The following is a 21,597-nucleotide window of genomic DNA, read 5'->3' as shown; positions in this document are numbered from 1 at the left end:
ACAGACTTGGGGGTCTACTGAGAAGCTGACAAAGGGAACAAGATGCTAGATTTAGAAGGTTGACTGGCTAGGAGGAGGAGGAGAGGGTCTGCTGGCAAGGTTGGGTTTAGACAAGTGAGGGGAGCAAATGAAGTAGAGGCTCCCCACTTAGCTAGAAGATCCCTTCCAAATAAGGGGACAAGACACACTGGTATTACCAAACAGGAAGGGTGAGAGGAACACCCCTAAAAATGCAACAATGTAGTGGTGTTTGGTGAGGAAGGTAAGGTTGTCCTCCTACAATGACAACAGGGGAACAAGAATGAAAGGTGAGTTCCCAAAACTATATCAGGACTGAGTAAGTGGTCCCAGAGTCCAAGAGGAAGGAGATGGGCTGCCCAGATACCATGATGACTACCTCGGTTCTCTGGTGGTGATGGAAGCAGTCAGATCAAGGGAGCTCAGGCCTCTTCAGTCGTCCATAGGCAAGCCTAGATCATCAGCTGGAGGGCTACCTGAGAGTGATGTCCCTCTGTCCTGAGTCGCACAGGACAATTGATAGCCCAATAATCCTCCTCATGACACCTAGGTCATGGCCCTTTTGGATTGCAGGGTTAGGACAAGCCTTCATCCAATGACCTTGTTGATCACTTTTGTAGCAGGACCCTGGTGGTCCCTGAGCCTTAGAAGCCCAGGAAGCCTGGGCAGTGTCTGGGGATGGTCACACAGCCTTTGCCAGCATATGGTACTTTTGTCTGCAGGCCTCTTCATCTCTCTGATGCTACAATTTGCAGGTCAGTGCTAAGACTCCTTCCTGTGAAGGTAGGGGTTCCCTCTCCAAATGTCAGAGTTTGGCTTTAAAATGTCAGGGTAGCTCTGGGAAAAGAAGTATGTCATCAGGAATTGCTTACCTTCTGGGTTTTCAGGGTCTAAATTAGTATGTTGTAAAAGGGCCTTTGTAATGGGCTCTAAAAATCAAGACTGGTTTTCTTGTTTATCTTGGATGACCTCTTGGAGTTTTTCAAAATTTGCTGATTTTAAAGCGGCTCTACAGAGACCAGCCAGGAGGCATGTTATGAATCTACCTCTGGCTAAAATAACACCTAGGGAATTATAACTCCATTGAGCATCCTGGTCAGGTACTATCTCAGATCTGATTGGATATGTTGGATTTGTTTGATGAGTCATATCTGCATGTATTCTAGGGAAGGAGTCTGGAGAGGTCGAGCAAGGAAAGGTCAAGCTAAGATTGAGTAATACACTGAAATTCTTTAATGGAGGACGAAGAGTTAGAGGTATAGGATCCCAGTCTGTGTTCTATTTGGGAAAGTTCACTTAGTGAGAAAAGGACATGTACTCTGATTGGACCATCTGCCCCAGCAACTTCCCTTAAAGGAAGGACTGCTGCTGGGTTGGGTTGGGTGGGGGAGGGGAGAAGTAGGGGGTTTAACTGTAGACTTAAGTGTGGTGGGAGGGCTGAAAGTAGGTACAGTGTGGAATGATTGGAGTGGTCTGCAGCTGGGCCAGGAGGAGAGAAGGAGTCTGGAGAAGTCAAGCAAGGAGGCTCTGGGGAAGTCTGGTGAGAAGAGGAAGCTGAGGAGGCTGGGGTCTTAGGCCAGGTTGCAGAGACAAGTCTGCAGTGGTAAGGGGTGGTTCTTTAACTGGATTGAGGACTGTGGTGTCATCCTGTAGAGGTTGCATAGCTAGAAGAAGTTGGCAGTACAAGAATTGCAGAGAGAGGGTTTGGACCGAAGATAGGTAAAAGTTTGAGCATAAAGGACCTCTTTCCATTTATTGGACCACTGGCAGTACATGTGAAGATCCCTTAAAATGACAGAATCAAATGTGCCATTAAGTGTCTGTTTGCAGCTGTTGTCTAATGGGTATTTATCTCAGACCTTATTGCAAAAGCCGGGTGTTAGTTTTAGAGATTTGAGATTTTCCAGGAGACATCTCAGAAGAAAACCTTGAGGTATGGCTGAAGGTGACGGATACTCACTGGGTGTGGGGATGTTACTGAACTATTCCTACACACATTCTGAGAAAAAAATCAATAACTAATACAAACAAACAGTCAATCTAGACAAACAGGGTTGTCACAGGTATGCTAGTGGCTATGTGAGACCAGGACTCACAGGAAAAAACGATTTACCTAAGCTTAGGACTCCTCTACAGCAAAAAGAGAAAACCGCTTCATGAGTAGGGTTTCTGAGAGGGAGGGGTCACCCAAGGGTTGAAATCATGACCTGGGGTGTCGGCTGGGAGGCTGGTCATAGGGACCCTGGAAAGTCCATCCCCTGAGCCCATAGAGGGTGGCCGAATCTCTTTGGAGAAGGGGCCCTGCCCTGGAAAACCTTACCAATCTGCTGATGCCTGTGTGAAGGTTTTGGTGATCTGGTGGCAGGAAAAGTGAGCCTATGAGCTTGTTGACCTGTCCGGATGAGGTCCTGCGGGGTTTAACCCACGTGGCAGAGGCCAGACTGCTTGGTGGAGTCCTGTGCGCCCTGCAGCAGCAGTGGTGGTGGTGCTTGCAGTGGAGCTGCGAAACTGCCTGGGTGGTCACGAGCGAGTTTCAGCCTCAATGTTAGATGAAAAGCAGAGTACTCCTGGACAGATCACTCCAAGCCAGCACAGTGCTCACATGGGAGGTCTTTACTGAAAGAGGAACTCTGAAAGAGGGGGTGAAGGAAAGAACAGAGAGAGAGAGAGAGAGAGAGAGAGAGAGAGAGAGAGAGAGAGAGAGATAGAGAGAGAGAAAGAGAGAGCTATTGGTCGGGGTCCATGACTGTTATCTGAGCCATGATGTAGGTAACACAAGTAGTGTCGTGCAGGTAATGCAGGTAAAATTAATAACACAAGAGCTGGAGGCATGGGGTGGTTGCTGTGGCAACAGAGAAAGGTCTTGTCGCCTAGGGATGATGTCATCACTGGGTTCAGAGGCTGGCTATAAACAGCTTTTGGCGTTCCTGGATGGTTCCGATGCTAACAGTGATCAAGAGGACACACTAAGTAAGGGTTGGTAATGGCATCTCAGACAAAGTCCCAGTGCTGCTCAGTCCTTTTGGCAAAGGACGCATAGTGGGAAGGAGTGAGCCTCTGCCAAAAGGCAATCCTGATAGACCCATTCTGACAAGGTTCAGAGCTGTGGTGCAATATACCAGCGTAGGGATCTTTCACTATTTGTTAATTCATTGCAGAATCATTTAATAAATCCCATATTGCAAGCACCATAGATACAGAACTAAATTCTAGTCCTAAAGAAGCTAAAGGGCCACTGGGTTGGAGATGTCATTGTGGTTCTGTCGTTCACAAGAAGTAAATGTTTCCACAGCTCTTATTGGACAGCTGTGAAAAAGTGATGAGTGAGCCTCTATTCTGACATCTCCACGTCATTCACTGACATCATCCCAACTCTGGAGAGAAGGTTTAGAGAAGACTCATGCCCTGGATTGCAGTCAGTTGTCTGCACGTTGCATCCCTGTACTCAACCACTGGAGCCCTGGACAGATCCCTGCTGCTCAGATGCTGAACTTCAGGCAGAGTGAGCCCACCTTCTGGGACCTGATCATGACTTCGCTCAGCTCTGGCACCAAGGGTGAGACATAGAATGAACAGCCACAGGGGCACCAACCATGAGTACCAGGAGAATAATAGAAAATCAGAAACGCAGAGTATTGGGAGCAGAGTCTGAGGCAGAGAGGGGGCTCTGAATGAAGGAAAGGGGGCAAGACAAGAAACAGAGGGGAGAGAGAGAGAGAGAGAGAGAGAGAGAGAGAGAGAGAGAGAGAGAGAGAGAGAGAGAGAGAGAGAGAGACTCTGATCTCCTGCCTGATGCAGGGTGTCTTGTTGTCTGCAGTCAGCCCATCTCACTGTCACGTCTGACTCTCCACTCCTGTGTATGTCAATCACAGTGTACCAGTGTCAGCCTCTGCCCATGTCCCCGCCTCTTCCTTCAGCTCTGTGGCTTCACTGTTGATATGATTATTCACTGTTTATAATGTCTTTATTCTTCATATTCTTTTGTATATATTTGTTTCTTTGGAAATTCCATATATACTTATCTTATTTACCCTTTCCTCCCAAACTCCTCCTAGATTTACCTCGTCTCAAAATCCCATCTAATTCTTGTACTGTTTGATCATATTCCTTTCTGTCTTCCTCTCTGTCTTCCTGTCTGTCTACCAGGAGAGCTTCCTCCATCAGCTGCAGTGGGGCAGCTTTGACTGAATGAGGAAAGAAGAGGAGTGAATCCTTTCTGAAAATCTCATCTTCCAAAAGGAGAGACATTGGGATAGTTGAACTTGATTAGGTGAAAGCCAAGGACAGCATGAAGAAATCTTTCTGCAATGCACCACGCTCAAAATTTGGTAGGTGTGAATAAGCTAGCAGTGAATAGTTTTGTGGGGAGTCCAATAAAGGTGTGTGTGTGTGAATGAGAACATAGGTAGTGACCTGTGTGTAAGAAAAGATCAGGGAGAAATGCATTCCTTTGTATGTTAATAATAGCATTATGAAGATGTAAAGAATATGGAGGAGACAGTGTGGCCTTGCATTCTTTCCAGCTCCCATCCTGGTCACCCCACAGTCCACTGTGCTTTCCACAAATTCACTCAAGCCTCATACCAGATTTCATTCTTCCATTTTCTAATTGTTTGACACCAGGAATCACTCCAAAAGGAGATGCAACACAGCCTTAGCTATGACGTTCCCTTTTTAATGGTGAGGAAATGAGAGCCCAGAAGCAGAAAAAGTGGAGTGAACAGGACAGACAAAGGTTCAAGACCTTTAGCCTGAGGGTCTCTAAGTCATGTGCCCCTTTCACCCTCTCTGTCCTGTTTGTAGTGTCCCCATAGGAGAATGGATACCTTGATAACACAACAGCTACTGAAATTGTCCAAGGAAGGACAAGCCTCTGTTCAGGGTGTAAACAGTACAGTGGTGGCAGTGGAGGTGGGGTGGGGTTTGATTAATTAGAAGCCACTGGTCTGAGACTCTCAAACTAGTTTTGGTTTTTATTTCCCTGATGGTGTACGATGCCAAATTCTTTCTTTTTTAAAAAGTTTCTTTTCTTTTCTTTTATGTATTGACTCTACATTCTGCTCACTGTCCCGTCCTGGTCACCCCTCCCACAATCCTTCCTCTATTTCCCCTCCCCTACTCCTTTGAGGGCCAGGGTCCCTCTGTGTCTCCCTTCACCCTGGCACTTCAAGTCTTTGAAAGGCTGTGCGCATCCTCTCCCACTGGGGATGGACAAGGCAGCCCAGCTAGTAGAACACATTCCATGTGCAGACAACAGCTGTTGGGATAGCATCTGCTCCAGATGTTCAGAACTCACATGAAAACCAAGTGCACATGTGCTACCTATGTGCAGGGAGGCCTAGGTTCAGCCCCTGTAAGTTCTGCTTATTAGATACTTGTTTTTTCTTTCCTTTTTTTTTGAGAACTGTCTGTTCAGTTCATTTATCTATTTATTGTTTGACAAATTCTTTTCCCACCCATTATACATATCTGCTCTTCACTTTGCCAACTGTGCTCCGTGCTAGGCAGAAGCTCTCTGAACTTCATATAATCTTATTTTTCATTGCTGGACATTATTTCTCTATCTCTGAATTTATTACACTGAATTTAATATGTATATATCTATACATAATAATTATGTTATAGCGACTTCTTGTATATATTGAGAATTCAGTATCCTCTCCCTACATTTTCTTTTAGAAGTCCAGAATTTGTTATTAAAATATTGTATTACAGTTTTGAACTTGTGCATGTGTGTGTGTGTGTGTGTGTGTGTGTGTGTAAACTCTAGGAAAGCTGTGGAAGTCAGTTCTTTCCTCCTGAGGACTAACTCACCATCATGCCTGCTGCAAGCTTCTTTACTCACTGTGTCATTCCATTGGAGTTTACAAATATGCTGAGTCCTACCATAAGGATATTTAGACATCCATATTTATTTTATACACGATCCTCATGGAGACAACCTACGTGTCTCCCCAGAAGAAGAAAATGAAACCATGGAAACGATAGGAACATGGAAGAACCTAGAAACTACTAAGTTTAAGCAAAGTGTCCCAGACTCACAAAGACCAGAGTTGTGCCCCTTGTAAGAAGAAACCCTAGACTTGTGTGCACATATGGGGTTGTAGATCTTGGAAGTAGAAAGAGGAGACACAGCTATCATGAGAGAACATTGGCAATGGGGGAGAAAGAATAAGAGAATGTGTGTTCTGTACCAGGAGTGGGGAAGGACGGAGCAGGAAGACAGAGGGAATGGGTAGAAGAGTGGAGAGGGAGACCAGCGAGCGCAAGCTGTGTGTGGCTGTGCCATAGTGAAGCTCGTTATTTTGTGTGCTCAGTTTTTAGTTACACTCTTCTTTATTCTTGAGAGGGAATGTATACATGTGTAATGAAATATGATCACAACAACTCATTTTCTTCTTCCAAATCTTACCAAATTTCCTTTCCCAACGTCATGTCTTCTTTTTTGATAACCCATTAAATTAGAGCTGCTCATGTGTGACTGGGTGAGGAGGGGGCCATTCACTTAGAAAATGGGAATCGCACCAGTGGGAACACCCCTCCCCAAAGAATGGTTAGCTCTCTCCATCAGCTCTCAATTGCCAATAGCTCTTCATTAAGTCATAGGGTTTGGGGTGCACTTTCACCATTTATGCCAGAGTTGGCTGAGTTGACCTTGTCCAGGTCTTCTGTAAGTGACCCAGCTTTTGTGAGTTTATGAATGCAGCCACTATGTCACATCTAGAAGACAGCACTCCACAGTCCTCCTTCTCATCCTCCAGCTCCTACGTTCTTCCTGCCTCTTGTGCAAGATTTGCTGAGCCATTGTGGTGGTGGGAGGTCATTGGTTAAGACTTTCCAATTATTTAGGGCTGACCCTCCATCTCCTGTTCCTAGCACTGTGACCAATTGTGCATTTCTGCACTGATTTCTGTCTATTGCCTAAGAAGATTTCTCTGACTAAGGCTGAGAGCAGCCAGGGCCCCAAATATAAACCTAAATCCTTCAAAGGAAATTTGACAATGTGACCATTGTGTAAGCAATTTTAAGATCTAAGTTAACTTACAACTAATTAGGAAGTTTTGGGCCAGTTGGGGTTTTCCTCTGTGTTGGTGGTTGTTATTACTGCTTTATAAAACCAGCTCAGGCCTTCTGACAACTGAGATTTCCCCTGCTTTACTCCTCATCCTAAGCAATGTCCCAGGGACATGAGGACCTGGCTGTTTTCCACTTTTCCATGCCACATGTGGGAATGGAATGTCTTGCTTATATGGTTATATGGTATCAGTCCTGGTCTCACTTTGAGGCTTCCTTAAGAATTCTTGGTATTGGGAGACAGCATAGGGTCAAAGAAAATGCAACAGCTGGAATCCAGTGCTGGCTGCAGGATCCTATTGGACATTCAATACACTTCACCTGCCAGGAACTCCAAACCCACAGGTCTGGATCCTCCATTAACCCCACATCTTCAGATCACAACTCCAGAATCTCCCCTCTAAGGTACTAACTTTCTATGCATTCTCACTAGAGGGTCCTGAATCCACAGCAACATGTCCTGTGCAATCAAATAAAAGTCCCAAGCCCCTGGATTATTTTTAAAACCAGAAATCCATGTCCCCGTGATGTTCTTTCTCTGTCTGAGACCCTCTACCTTATATCTGCATGCTTCCTTCACATGCAGATGTTACCATGTCTTCAATTATAGAAATGTCCTAATCCATACTCTCATCTCATTATGCAAACTTGGTACACTTTTCTTCTGTCCTAACATCCACTACATGTGAACCCCCTTCCTCTTCTCTTGCTGCCAGTTTCATAACCAAGGCAATGTCACCATGGGCAATAGCTGGGAGGAGAAAATGAGATAATTATTAAACAGGAGCTAGAGCCACCCTTCCAGCCTAGAGTATAAAGATACACCACCCCAGAGATAACCACCTGCATGTCCATCCCACTGCCTCCATGTTGGCCTCTAGGATGCTCCTGGTGGCTGTGCTGACCTGCTTCAGTATCATAATCATAACATCTGAGTGGAGGCAGAGGAAAATCTTGAGGAAAATGCCTCAAGGACCTACCCCATTACCCTTCCTTGGCAACTTTCTGGACACAAAGAAGTTTTATGATTCCCTCTTAAAGGTAGTACTGGGCAGAGAGATGGTGCATTTGAGCTGTGGAGCATGCCCAGTGTGGCTCAGATTCTGAGGCAGAAGACTGACTAGGCCAGGATGCAGACATAGTTTAGAGGTTTGATACATCACCGCAATGCATCTATGTACCTGACATCAGGACATGGGATGTTCCAGGAATGGCCTCTCTAACTTGTCCCTTCACCGGATCAGGGAGCAGTATGTTCCTGTGTTCAACACTCCTCTGGGGCCTTGTCCTGCTGTGGTGCCATGGGGAAATGATGCCATGAGGGAGGCTCTGGAGAACTAGGCTGAGGAAGTCAGTGGTCGTGGAGAGCAAGCTTTCTTCACCTGGTTCTTCAAAGGCTATGGCGAGAATCACAGCACATGGGGAACTAGGCCTGACAGATGTGTAGTGGCAGGTTCCATGGCCTTCCCTGAGTGCCCTTTCGAAGCCCTTTCTGCCCTGGATCCACTTTCCTGTTTACTGTTAATTTGCTCTTTGGCCTTTTTGAGATTGTTTTAGAATTGTGTTCTCCCTGGATTTCTGTGGTTCTCTAACTGTCCCCCAGGTATCCTGCTTGGTATCCCTTTCTATTAGTGTCAGAAATAGTTTCAGTTATGTCTGGTTTTATGTGGAGGTCCTTGATCCACTTGGAGTTGAGCTTAGTACAATGAGATAAGAATGGATCAATTGGCATTCTTTTGCATGCTGACCTCCAGTTGAAGCAGCACCATTTGTTGAAAAGGCTATCTTTTTTCCATTGGATGTTTTTGGCTCCTTTGTCAAAGATCAAGTGACCCTACGTGTGTGGATTCATTTCTGGGTCTTCAATTCTATTCCATTGGTCCACTTGCCTGTCACTGTGCCATTACAATGCAGTTTTTTAAAACTATTGCTCTGTAGTATTGCTTGAGGTCTGGGATACTAATTTCCCCAGAAGTTCTTTTACAGCTAGGTTCGACAGCAGCCCCTGCCTCAAATGAATAGGGCAGTGATTGATAAAAGATATGCAATGTTCTCTTCTGGCTGCCTCATATATACTTATGGGTGTGGACACCCACAGGCGCACTAGTATCCAGAAATAATCAGCACACAGATGTGCATGCACACACACACAGACACACACACACACACACACACACACACACACACACACGCGCACACACACGCACACACACACACACACAGTGAGAGAGATGCACTCTGGCACTCATGCTCAATTAGGCACATACATGTGTGCAAAAACACATGCAGGCACGCTTCACAAATGCACACCTGCAGGGGAAGAATTTCCTCCAAGGGCATCTTCAAATTGTGAAAAAGTAGGCTGTTCTCATTGCCAATTCTGATTCTCCATCTTGCAGAAACTCCTCCCTTTGTCATCTCTTCATTTCTATCTTCTCTACTTCTCTCCCCTTTCTTACCCTCTCCACCATCTCTCCTCTTTTTAAAAACATCATTACTATTTTAAATAAATTCCAACCAGGTTGATAGCAAAAGTACAGAGATTCACCCAGGGAAAGACCAAGGAAGAAGGATTTTATGTTTGTTTCTTGCGGGGTATGAGGGAAGCCAGCACTTGGGGAGGGCCTTGATTGGTCAGACTCTCCCTTCCCACCTTCAATCTGAACCCAAGAAAAGTGAATCCTGGGAAAACTCCCAGTGGTGTCTAAAAGAGTGCTAAGTGGAATTAAGATAAATGTCCCTCTACCTATAGGAGAAGAACCCCCAAATTCATTTTCCCAAGAGGAATCTGTTGATGACCACACTGAATCTTTTCTTCGTGGGCACAGAGATGGACAGCACAGCCATGAGCTTCAACTTCTTGCTCCTCATGAAGCACCTGCAGTTGCAGGTAAAGTTGAGGGAGACAGGGACGGTAGAGGCCACAGTCCACTACACCATGGACATTGGCTATCCCTACTCCAGTTCTCCCAGATATCAGGGATTTAAGATAGTCTCTGAAGGAAGCTGATCTGATAGGTACCCGTTGTGAATGCTGGTCACCATCTGACTGGTTTCTCCAGGTTCTTAGCATATTTTTAAGCTACTTTCAGAATTCTGAAGAAATGCAACAAATGGAAAAGCTGTGGGGTATTTTTCCTAATCAAGGAGAAAGTAAGGAATAGCTACAGTGTAAAGGAGTGGAGGGTTGAGCAGGATTTGCTGAGGAGCCCAGGCGATTGTCCAGGGTTTCCTTTTATGAGTTCAGAAAGACAAAGGGTTGATTGCTAAAGGCAGGGTGTGTGTAGTTTTGGGTTTTGATTGACAGGCTTGAGTTAAGTAAGCCTTTGCTAACTGGGCATGCCATTTCCCACAATGCATGTACTTATATAATCATGAGCATGTCTAATTTCAGGAAGACATAAGATGACAAATGGTTGATTGCTCAAAATTACAATTTGCCTTATTCAGCATGCACCTAAGACCTGCTTAGGCTAGAATGGTCCACTGTCTCTAGTTCTGAGATATATTCAATGGTATTGCTATGGTGATGTTCCATATGGTAGTGTGCCTTGTCTAGTGTGTCTGGGGCTCAGTGTTGCAGGGAATCCTGGCTTACTAATTTATCGCTGAAAACTTCCCATCTCATGCTGAGCCTCACTTGTATTTAAAAAAATGAAAAGGCCTGAACGTATTTGGAAACTGCTCCTCTCAATCGTAGAATGTACTTTGCTTTTTTTTCTCTTACCAATCTGTAAATGTCTCCTGCTAATGCCTCTGATTCTAGCCCAAGAAGGTTAATGGGATCCTATTCCAGCACCATATATAGCTAGCATCTACTGCAAATGGTCTATAACATTTCACCCATAATTCCACATCACCATATTTTTGCATATTTAATGAATCTTCCCTTTCTAAATGTATAAACACATCTCTTCTCAGCTATGGTGCATGAGGAGATTGACCAGGTGATTGGCAGGAACCAACAGCCTCAGTATGAGGATAGAATGCAGACACCTTACACCAAGGCTGTGATCCATGAGATCCCAGAGATATGGAGACATAATTCCTCTTGGTGTGGCTTGTAGAACTACCAAGGACATAAAGTTTTGGGGCATCCTCATCCCCAAGGTACTTCCCTGCCGAGCCTAAGAGTCTTCATTCCAGTCCTCTTGACTCAGCAGGCCATCCCCAGTCAGAGTTTTACACACTTCCTTCTCCATGAAAATTTTGCTCCTTCACCATGGTGTTTAAGCTGTCTTCAATCCTGGGTCTCCCTGTTTTTCAGGCATCAACCCCATGTTTAGCAAAGTCTCATGGTAAGGACCATGACTCTGTTTCTTTAGAATTTGTTACTTATGTTGAAGAGGCTCACGTCCTCCATACAGCCTGCTGAGGCACACAAACCCCAAATTGCTGTACCAGGGAGTGTGAACTTCTTCCTGGGCCCTCAACCTCTTGAATTGACAGGCATGGGCTTGCTCATTCCCTAACATTCTGTTCCAAGAGATTGTGAGTCTCTCAAGCGACCTTCCTCAGAGAACTTGAACCACCACTGCTCCAAGAGAACCTGTCACATTGGCCAACACTTCCCCCTTAGCTCAGCCCCTCTCCTTTTCTCCTCTTCCTTCCAATCTTGTGAGCCCTGAGGATGCTCATCTATCACCTTGCCTAATTAGTCCCATGGCTCCTGTCTTCCAGGGCACGGATGTATTGCCTATACTGGGCTCTTTGCTGAAAGATCCCAAGTACTTATCCAATCCCAATGACTTTAACCCTCAGCAGTTTCAGCACAACAGGGGGCAGTTTAAGAAGAGCAATCCATTTATGCTCTTTTCTGTTGGTAAGAGGCCCCTCCTCTCACACACAGGGCTAACACTTCCTGGCTCCCCTTCTGAAGAGTAGTCTTACATCTTTCTCCCCCTTTGATCTTACTGTTGGAGTCTACCTTCCAGACAACCAAGTGGACTGGGGTCAAAGGAAAGGCATGGTCAAACTCCTTTCAGAGATGGGAAAAATCATGGCTCAGGCTGAATCTGAATTGTTCCCAGGTCACACACACAGGTCTTCTCACTCTTTGGATGTAGAAACAGAGCAGCCACATTTGAGAGCCTATTTGTTAGAGGAGGATGTAGAGTTCCCATTGTGCCAGCCAATCATGTGTCCCCTTATCTCACATACAAGGGCAATGGAGAATCAGAAAGTTTATTCAGATTACAGTGCTGTGCAGGGGGCCAGACCAAGCAGGAAGTGATTGTCTATCTTGTAAGTTCTTCTTGAGGCAGAGGAGGGGGAAGAGTGTTGGAGGGTGGGTAAGACTCGGTCTTATGAGATATTTAGAGTTGCTGTATAATAAAAAGTTTACTTATCTACATTTAATTTGCTATGCTATTATAATTGAACTGCCTTCTGTGTTCCTCTGAGGTCAGAGACTGCAGTCTCAGTCACTTAGCACCTCATCCTAAAACAACAGGAGATTAAGAAAATCACCTTTGTTTGGGTTCTAACTTTCAACCTGCTACTTGGAAGTAGCAGGAAGAAAAAGGGACACTTAAAAGAGTTATAATATCATTTATTATTAAGTTGTAATAAGTTTCCTATAAACATAGTGGAGCATCAGAAACAATGAATTCATGAAATTCTTAGACAAATGGACGGAGCTGGAGAACATCATACTAAGTGAGGCAACCCAGTCTCAAAAGAGCAATCATGATATGCACTCACTGCAAAGTGGATATAAGCCTAGAAACGTGGAATACCCAAGACATAATCCACATATTAAATGATGTCCAAGAGGAACTGTGGAGTGGCCCCTGGTTCTGGAAAGGCTCAGTGCAGCAGTATAGGGGAATACCAGAACAGGGAATTTGGAAGTGGTGGATTTGGGAATAGGGGGAGGGAAGAGGGCTTATGGGACTTTCAGGGAGTGGGGAGCCAGAAAAGAGGAAATCATTTGAAATGTAAATAAAGAATATATCGAATAAATAAAAATAAAAAAGTTTCCTATAAAAGCTATCTATGGGGAAGAGCAGGAAGATCCTATGTGAAGGGAAAAGGAAAAATTCTTCTAAGTGGGAAAGGATAAAAAGTTCCCATTCAAAGTGGGGAAAGGCAAAAAGAGAAAGTCCTTTCTTCTTTGTCTTCAGTACATCTTTCAGAATACATGATACCATGGTATGATGTTCATCACAAGTTCACAGAAAAGATCAAATCATAAATTGAGATAGAAGTAGGCAACAGAGAATGTTTACATGCATATCCATTAGGAGTAATTATCTAGCTAAGATTTATTACCTGTCTCTGCTCCACAGGTTCACTGAAGGTTTAAAACCCTAAGTAAGTGAATGTTTGCATAGATAAACCCAGTCAACATTTTATCTGCTGTCCTAGCATCTATGATAAATCTTTAGTTCCCTTTTCATGACCTCTGGTTAATTGTTTAACAACCTCTTGGCATGTGCTCTGAGTAGGAGAAGGTCTGGTTCCCATCTAAGAGCAATTAACTTGTGACACTTGGGAGACTGACAGAGTTCTCATTGCAGTTTTGACTATCAGAAAAAGGGCCCAATTGCATTCCTATTACAAAAGAGCTTCATAATTACAGATATAATTTTAGGAATTCTTATAGATCATCATTAAAAGTTAAGTCATCTGTTTGTCTATATAGCGTCACTATAAGACAGGGCATCTTCATGGATCTGCAGCAATCTGCTCCAAAGGAGTGTGCTATTATTTATTGGTTAGTATGTATGTTTAAGAATAACAAGAGGATAAGCATATTAATAGCAGGAATCTTTCCTAAAATGAGTCCCTTCCAGCCTTGCTTAATAAGGGCTCACCTATTGCAGATTGCAGATTATATAATAATCTGAAGCAGGCCAGGAACCACCTATTCCATCCCCCTACACCTAATTCTTTGAAGGTGTTTTTCTATCCATCCACTCCCACCTCTCCTACCTTGCATTCCCCTACACTGGGGTATCGAGCCTTCACAGGACCAAGGGCCTCTCATACTATTCATGCCCATCCTTTGCCATCCTCTTCTACATATGCAGCTGGAGTTGTGGGTCCCTGCATGTATACTCTTTGGTTGGTGGTTTAGTCCCAGGAGCTCTGTGGTTGGTCTGGTTGGTTGATATTATTATTCTTCCTAGGGGGTTGCAAAACTTTAAGGTCCTTCAGTCCTTTTTCTCACTCCTCCATTGGGGACGCCATGCTCAATCCAATGGTTGGCTGAAGCATTTGCCTCTGTTTATGTCAGGCTCTGACAGAGCCTCTTACCATACAGCTATATCAGGTTCCCTGATCTACAGAGCCATCTCGGTCTACAGAGCTAGGTTCAGAACAGACAGGTCTACACACATATTCTCCCTCTGTGTCTGTGTCTGTGTCCGTGTCCATGTCCGTGTCCATGTCCATGCCCATGCCTGTGCCCGTGCCCGTGCCTGTGCCTGTGCCTGTGCCCAAGCTTGTGTGCCTGTGAGTGTATCTTTGTGTGTCTGTGAATCTCTCTCTCTTTCTCTCTCTTTCTTCCTCCCTCTTTCCCTCTCTCAAATCAATCAATAAATCAAACAAAAATACCCAAATCCCCTAAACTAAAAATGAAACAACAGCAGCAGTAGCCACTAACACAACAATACCCAATAGAATGAGAACTGAAAAGCAGAAGTTGGAGTGGGACCCACAGAAACCCCCGCATATCATGGGTTATTGAGAAGGCTATTGTATTGATGCTCTATACAACCAGAATTAAAGTTCCTATTTTAGGAGGTAACACTTCTGTCTTCAAAGAGGGATGTGTTGAGCTGGTACCTAACAATCTGATAGGTGGTAGGCTCTGGAGGAGTAAAGAGTAACTTCTAATGGCCACAGGATTTCTTCTCAAAGATAAAAATGTTTTTAAAACAAATAGGGTGATGGGTGCATAATTTTAATGACATACTAAGAAAACACTACTAGATTGTGTACTTTCAAAGAATGAGCTTAGTACATAAGTGTATTAGATACCTGGCCTCCAACCACTGAAGAATGGGGCATGTGTGCATAGAACATTAACATAGCACCATTGTGACCTCACAGCATGTAACAGTGGTGGTTCTAGCATAGAAGTACTGCTGTATACTGAAGTATAGTTCAGTTGATACTGAACGTGCTGGACTGTTTAGTGTTTTGTTTGCAAGAGTTTTAAATCTGTTTTGTTTTATTATAGAATTTGGGAAGCAGTGATCAGCTAAAGGGAAGGGAAGAGAGGGAAAGTAGATCTTGGGTGGCCCTCAGGGGGCCCTGAGGCCCTAGGCCTCAATAATGGAGGAAGATCTTAGATATGATGTCCAGACAAGAAACGTCCCCCAAAGGAGACGTTGGTACACCCGTCTGTGGCATTCATGTTTGGCCTGTACATGCATAAATCATCAGAGAAGGCACAAATTTACCCTCTCCTATATCGGATATGACCCTACGGGTCCTTTGCAGCGAGCAGCCAGTGTGGGTGACCTGGACAAAACTGAACGATTAATACACTCCAGTCGACATCATGTGGATGAATCTGATAGGAGGAACAGGTAATGGGCATTGGAGTTGGTGAGGGGGAGGGGGTGGACAGTGGAGTAGGACCTGTCAGGCATTCTCAGAGCCAAGCAGGGAGAAAATCAGCTTCCAGGGCTCCATCCTAATGGAGGAGAGATGGTGTGCTTAGGTTCATTTCCATTGGGTCCCTGCATGGTCACTTGTTTAGTGCTCTGAGGCATAGGAGACCTGCACACCCTGGAACAGCAGCTCCTAGGCCTTAACCAAACTGCATCATTTTATTTTTATGTTTACACTTAAATTTTGTAGACAAAAACACACAGCAAAACACATACCCCCTCTCTCTTTCACACACACACACACACACACACACACACACACACATACACACACACACACAGAGAGAGAGAGAAATAAACACACAGAGGTGTTGTGCCTATGTGCATTTTTGAAGCAACATGTGTGATGGAATCAAGTGCTTGATCCCCTGGAACTGGAGCTACACACAGTTCTGCAATGTGTGTGCTAGCAACAAAAACTGAGTATCTGAGAAAACACAACTAGAGCTGTTAACTACCAAGCCACCCGTCTAGATTTGTCTTAATATATAAGCCATTAATAAATACTATTATTCAACAATGGAAAATTTATCATAAGATAAATCATCCACTTTAATGCAAAAAATCACTGAGAAATCTTAGGTCAATATGACCTGTGTTTGCGAATGGATCATACAAAGACATTTTGAACTCTGACCCTGTACCCCATACTCACCCTAGGTACATGTTGTGCATGCATTGATACACATGTGAAGGAAAGAGATGGGCATTGTCTTCCTCTCACTTTCCCTTGTCCCACACATGTGGAGCTAAGTGTGTGATGGTCCGAGGACTCGCCACTGGACATTTGTCTTCTGCCCTACTGTGTGTTCTGGGGACTGACCTCAGGCCATCAGGCCTCCCTATGGGTTCCAGCACGTGGTCCCTCAGTTTTAGAGAGACATGTTCATTCGGCCAAATCCCTGGAATGTTTAATTTACTCTCTTGGAACACATTGATTCTCAGACTTTGGGTAAGTAAGTAGCTTTGGGGATCCCCTTATCCACATATCTGCACTCAGGTTTTCAGGGAAAGTGATTTACCAATTGAGTTCTTCCAATCACCCCAGCCTCTCATTCTTATTTCCTATTTTTACTCCGTTCTAGTTTATGAAGGGGAACTAATGACACAACAGAAGATTTTCTCTCGTCTACATGATTCATGATCATTTTGTAGTTCTATTTTTTATTCCATATATTTTTATTTACATTTCAAATGATTTCCCCTTTTCTAGTCCCCCACTCCCCGAAAGTCCCATAAGCCCCCTTCTATCCCCCTGTCCTCCCACCCACCCCTTCCCATTTTCCCGTTCTGGTTTTCCCAAATATTGCTTCACTGAGTCTTTCCAGTACAAGGGGCTACTCCTCCGTTCTTCTTGTACCTCATTTGATGTGTGGATTATGTTTTGGGTATTCCAGTGTTCTAGGTTAATATCCACTTATTAGTAAGTGCATACCATGATTACCTTTTGAGTCTGGGTTACCTCAGTATGATGTTCTCTAGCTCCATCCATTTGCCTAAGAATTTCATGAATTCATTGTTTCTAATGGCTGAATAGTACTCCATTGTGTAGATATACCACATTTTTTGCATCCACTCTTCTGTTGAGGGATACCTGGGTTCTTTCCAGCTTCTGGCAATTATAAATAGGGCTGCTATGAACATAGTAGAGCATGTATCCTTATTACATGGTGGGGAATATTCTGGGTATATGCCCAGGAGTGGTATAGCAGGATCTTCTGGAAGTGAGGTGCCCAGTTTTCAGAGGAACTGCCAGACTTATTTCCGGAGTGGTTGTACCAATTTGCAACCCCACTAGCAATGAAGGAATGTTCCTCTTTCTCCACATAATCTCCAACACCTGCTGTCTCCTGAATTTTTAATCTTAGCCATTCTGACTGGTGTAGGGTGAAATCTCAGGGTTGTTTTGATTTGCATTTCCCTAATAACTAATGAAGTTGAGCATTTTTATAGCTGCTTCTCTGCCATCTAAAGTTCTTCAGGTGAGAATTCTTTGTTTAACTGTGTACCGCATTTTTTAATAAGGTTGTTTAGTTTTCTGGAGTCTAACTTCTTGAGTTCTTTATATATATTCGATATTAGCCCTCTATCTGATGTAGGATTGGTGAAGATCTTTTCCCAATTTGTTGGTTGCCGATTTGTCCTTTTGATGGTGTCCTTTGCCTTACAGAAACTTTGTAATTTTATGAGGTCCCATTTGTCAGTTCTTGATCTTAGAGCATAAGCTATTGGTGTTCTGTTCAGAAACTTTCTCCCTGTACCGATGTCCTCAAGGGTCTTCCCCAGTTTCTTTTCTATTAGCTTCAGAGTGTCTGGCTTTATGTGGAGGTCCTTGATCCATTTGGATTTGTGCTTAGTACAAGGAGACAAGGATAGATCAATTTGCATTCTTCTGCATGCTGACGTCCAGTTGAACCAGCACCATTTGTTGAAAAGGCTATCTTTTTTCCATTGGATGTTTTCAGCCCCTTTGTCAAGGATCAAGTGGCCATAGGTTTGTGGGTTCATTTCTGGATCTTCAGTCCTGTTCCATTGATCTCCCTGCCTGTCACTGTACCAATACCATGCAGTTTTAAACACTATTGCTCTGTAGTATTACTTGAGGTCAGGGATACTGATTCCCCCAGAATTTCTTTTGTTGCTGAGAATAGTTTTAGCTATCCTGGGTTTTTTGTTATTCCAGATGAATTTGATAATTCTTCTTTCTATCTCTGTGAAGAATTGAGTTGAGATTTTGATGAGTATTGCATTGAATCTGTACATTGCTTTTGGCAAAATGGCCATTTTAACTATATTGATTCTACCGATCCATGAGCATGGGAGGTTTTCCCCTTTTTTGAGATCTTCTTCCATTTCCTTCTTCAGAGTCTAGTAGTTCTAAGGGGTTAATTAGTCTTCAAGTTCAAAGTTCATGAAAAATAAATTATACATTATAGTTTCAAGATATTCTCTTGCTTACTGATTGTTTTCTTTAAAAAGACTGAATTGTCCAACTGTAGATTTTCAGTTGGTCCATTTATTCCCCACACATATATTAGATATCTACTGTATAAAATACACATTCTACTCTCTTAACAGATCTTCCCATTTTTATTTTTTTTTTGATTTTTTTATTCGATATAATTTATTTACATTTCAAATGATTTCCCCTTTTCTAGGCCCCCCACTCCCTGAAAGTCCCGCAAACCCCCTTCTCTTCCCCTGTCCTCCCACCCACCCCTTCCCACTTCCCCGTTCTGGTTTTGCTGAATACTGTTTCACTGAGTCTTTCCAGAACCAGGGGCCACTCCTCCTTTCTTCTTGTACCTCATTTGATGTGTGGATTATGTTTTGGGTATTCCAGTTTTCTAGGTTAATATCCACTTATTAGTGAGTGCATACCATGATCCACCTTTTGAGTCTGGGTTATCTCACTTAGTATGATATTCTCTAGCTCCATCCATTTGCCTAAGAATTTCATAAATTCATTGTTTCTAATGGCTGAATAGTACTCCATTGTGTAGATATACCACATTTTTTGCATCCACTCTTCTGTTGAGGGATACCTGGGTTCTTTCCAGCATCTGGCAATTACAAATAGGGCTGCTATGAACATAGTAGAACATGTATCCTTATTACATGGTGGGGAGTCTTCTGGGTATATGCCCAGGAGTGGTATAGCAGGATCTTCTGGAAGTAAGGTACCCAGTTTTCGGAGGAACCGCCAGACTGATTTCCAGAGTGGTTGTACCAATTTGCAACCCCACCAGCAGTGGAGGAGTGTTCCTCTTTCTCCACATCCTCTCCAACACCTGCTGTCTCCTGAATTTTTAATCTTAGCCATTCTGACTGGTGTAAGATGAAATCTTAGGGTTGTTTTGATTTGCATTTCCCTAATGACTAATGAAGTTGAGCATTTTTTAAGATGTTTCTCCGCCATCCGAAGTTCTTCAGGTGAGAATTCTTTGTTTAACTCTGTACCCCATTTTTAATAGGGTTGTTTGGTTTTCTGGAGTCTAACTTCTTGAGTTCTTTATATATATTGGATATTAGCCCTCTATCTGATGTAGGATTGGTGAAGATCTTTTCCCAATTTGTTGGTTGCCGATTTGTCCTCTTGATGGTGTCCTTTGCCTTACAGAAACTTTGTAATTTTATGAGGTCCCATTTGTCAATTCTTGCTCTTAGAGCATACACTATTGGTGTTCTGTTCAGAAACTTTCTCCCTGTACCGATGTCCTGAAGGGTCTTCCCCAATTTCTTTTCTATTAGCTTCAGAGTGTCTGGCTTTATGTGGCGGTCCTTGATCCATTTGGATTTGAGCTTAGTACAAGGAGACAAGGATGGATCAATTCGCATTCTTCTGCATGCTGACCTCCAGTTGAACCAGCACCATTTGTTGAAAAGGCTATCTTTTTTCCATTGGATGTTTTCAGCCTCTTTGTCGAGGATCAAGTGGCCATAGGTGTGTGGGTTCATTTCTGGATCTTCAATCCTGTTCCATTGATCCTCCTGCCTGTCACTGTACCAATACCATGCAGTTTTTAACACTATTGCTCTGTAGTATTGCTTGAGGTCAGGGATACTGATTCCCCCAGATTTTCTTTTGTTGCTGAGAATAGTTTTAGCTATCCTGGGTTTTTTGTTGTTCCAGATGAATTTGATAATTGCTCTTTCTAACTCTGTGAAGAATTGAGTTGGGATTTTGATGGGTATTGCATTGAATCTGTATAGTGCTTTAGGCAAAATGGCCATTTTAACTATATTGATTCTACCGATCCAGGAGCATGGGAGGTTTTCCCATTTTTTGAGGTCTTCTTCCATTTCCTTCTTCAGAGTCTTGAAGTTCTTGTCATACAGATCTTTCACATGTTTTGTAAGAGTCACCCCAAGATACTTTATACTGTTTGTGGCTATTGTGAAGGGGGTCATTTCCCTAATTTCTTTCTCAGCTTGCTTATCCTTTGAGTATAGGAAGGCCACTGATTTGCTTGAGTTGATTTTATAACCTGCCACTTTGCTGAAGTTGTTTATCAGCTGTAGGAGCTCTCTAGTGGAGTTCTTTGGGTCACTTAGGTAGACGATCATGTCGTCTGCAAATAATGATAGTTTGACTTCTTCCTTTCCAATTTGTATCCCTTTGATCTCCTTATGTTGTCGAATTGCCCGAGCTAGTACCTCAAGTACAATATTGAAAAGATAAGGAGAAAGGGAGCAGCCTTGTCTGGTCCCTGATTTCAGTGGGATTGCTTCAAGTTTCTCTCCATTTAGTTTGATGCTGGCTACCGGTTTGCTGTATATTGCTTTTACTATGTTTAGGTATGGGCCTTGAATTCCTGTTCTCTCCATGACTTTAAGTATGAAGGGATGCTGAATATTGTCAAATGCTTTTTCAGCATCCAATGAAATGACCATGTGGTTTTGTTCTTTGAGTTTGTTTATGTAGTGGATTGTATTGATGGATTTCCGTATATTGAACCAACCCTGCATTCCCGGGATAAAGCCTACTTGATCATGGTGGATGATCGTTTTGATGTGTTCTTGGATTCGGTTGGCAAGAATTTTATTGAGTATTTTTGCATCGATGTTCATAAGGGAAATTGTTCTGAAGTTCTCTTTCTTTGTTGGATCTTTGTGTGGCTTTGGTATCAGCGTAATTGTGGCTTCGTAGAAGGAATTGGGTAGTGTTCCTTCTGTTTCTATTTTGTGGAATAGTTTGAAGAGTATTGGTGTTAACTCTTCTTTGAAGGTCTGGTAGAATTCTGCACTGAAGCCATCTGGTCCTGTGCTTTTTTTGGTTGGAAGACTTTCTATGACTCCTTCTATTTCTTTAGGCATTATGGGACTGTTTATATGGTCTAGTTGGTCCTGATTTAATTTTGGTATTTGGTATCTGTCAAGG

General features: G+C 43.4%; 1 pseudogene; it reads left to right on the top strand.

Annotated features, from left to right (window-relative positions):
- Positions 1-4,836: 4,836 nt before the first annotated feature.
- Positions 4,837-13,564, top strand: LOC127664336 (cytochrome P450 2A8-like; annotated as a pseudogene).
- The last annotated feature ends 8,033 nt before the right edge of the window (positions 13,565-21,597 follow it).

The sequence above is a fragment of the Apodemus sylvaticus genome, chromosome 1 (genome assembly GCF_947179515.1).
Source record: "Apodemus sylvaticus chromosome 1, mApoSyl1.1, whole genome shotgun sequence".
NCBI classification, from domain to species: domain Eukaryota; kingdom Metazoa; phylum Chordata; class Mammalia; order Rodentia; family Muridae; genus Apodemus; species Apodemus sylvaticus.
The sequence above is the reverse complement of the archived record's forward strand: the minus strand, read 5'-3'. Positions and strand labels throughout refer to the sequence as shown.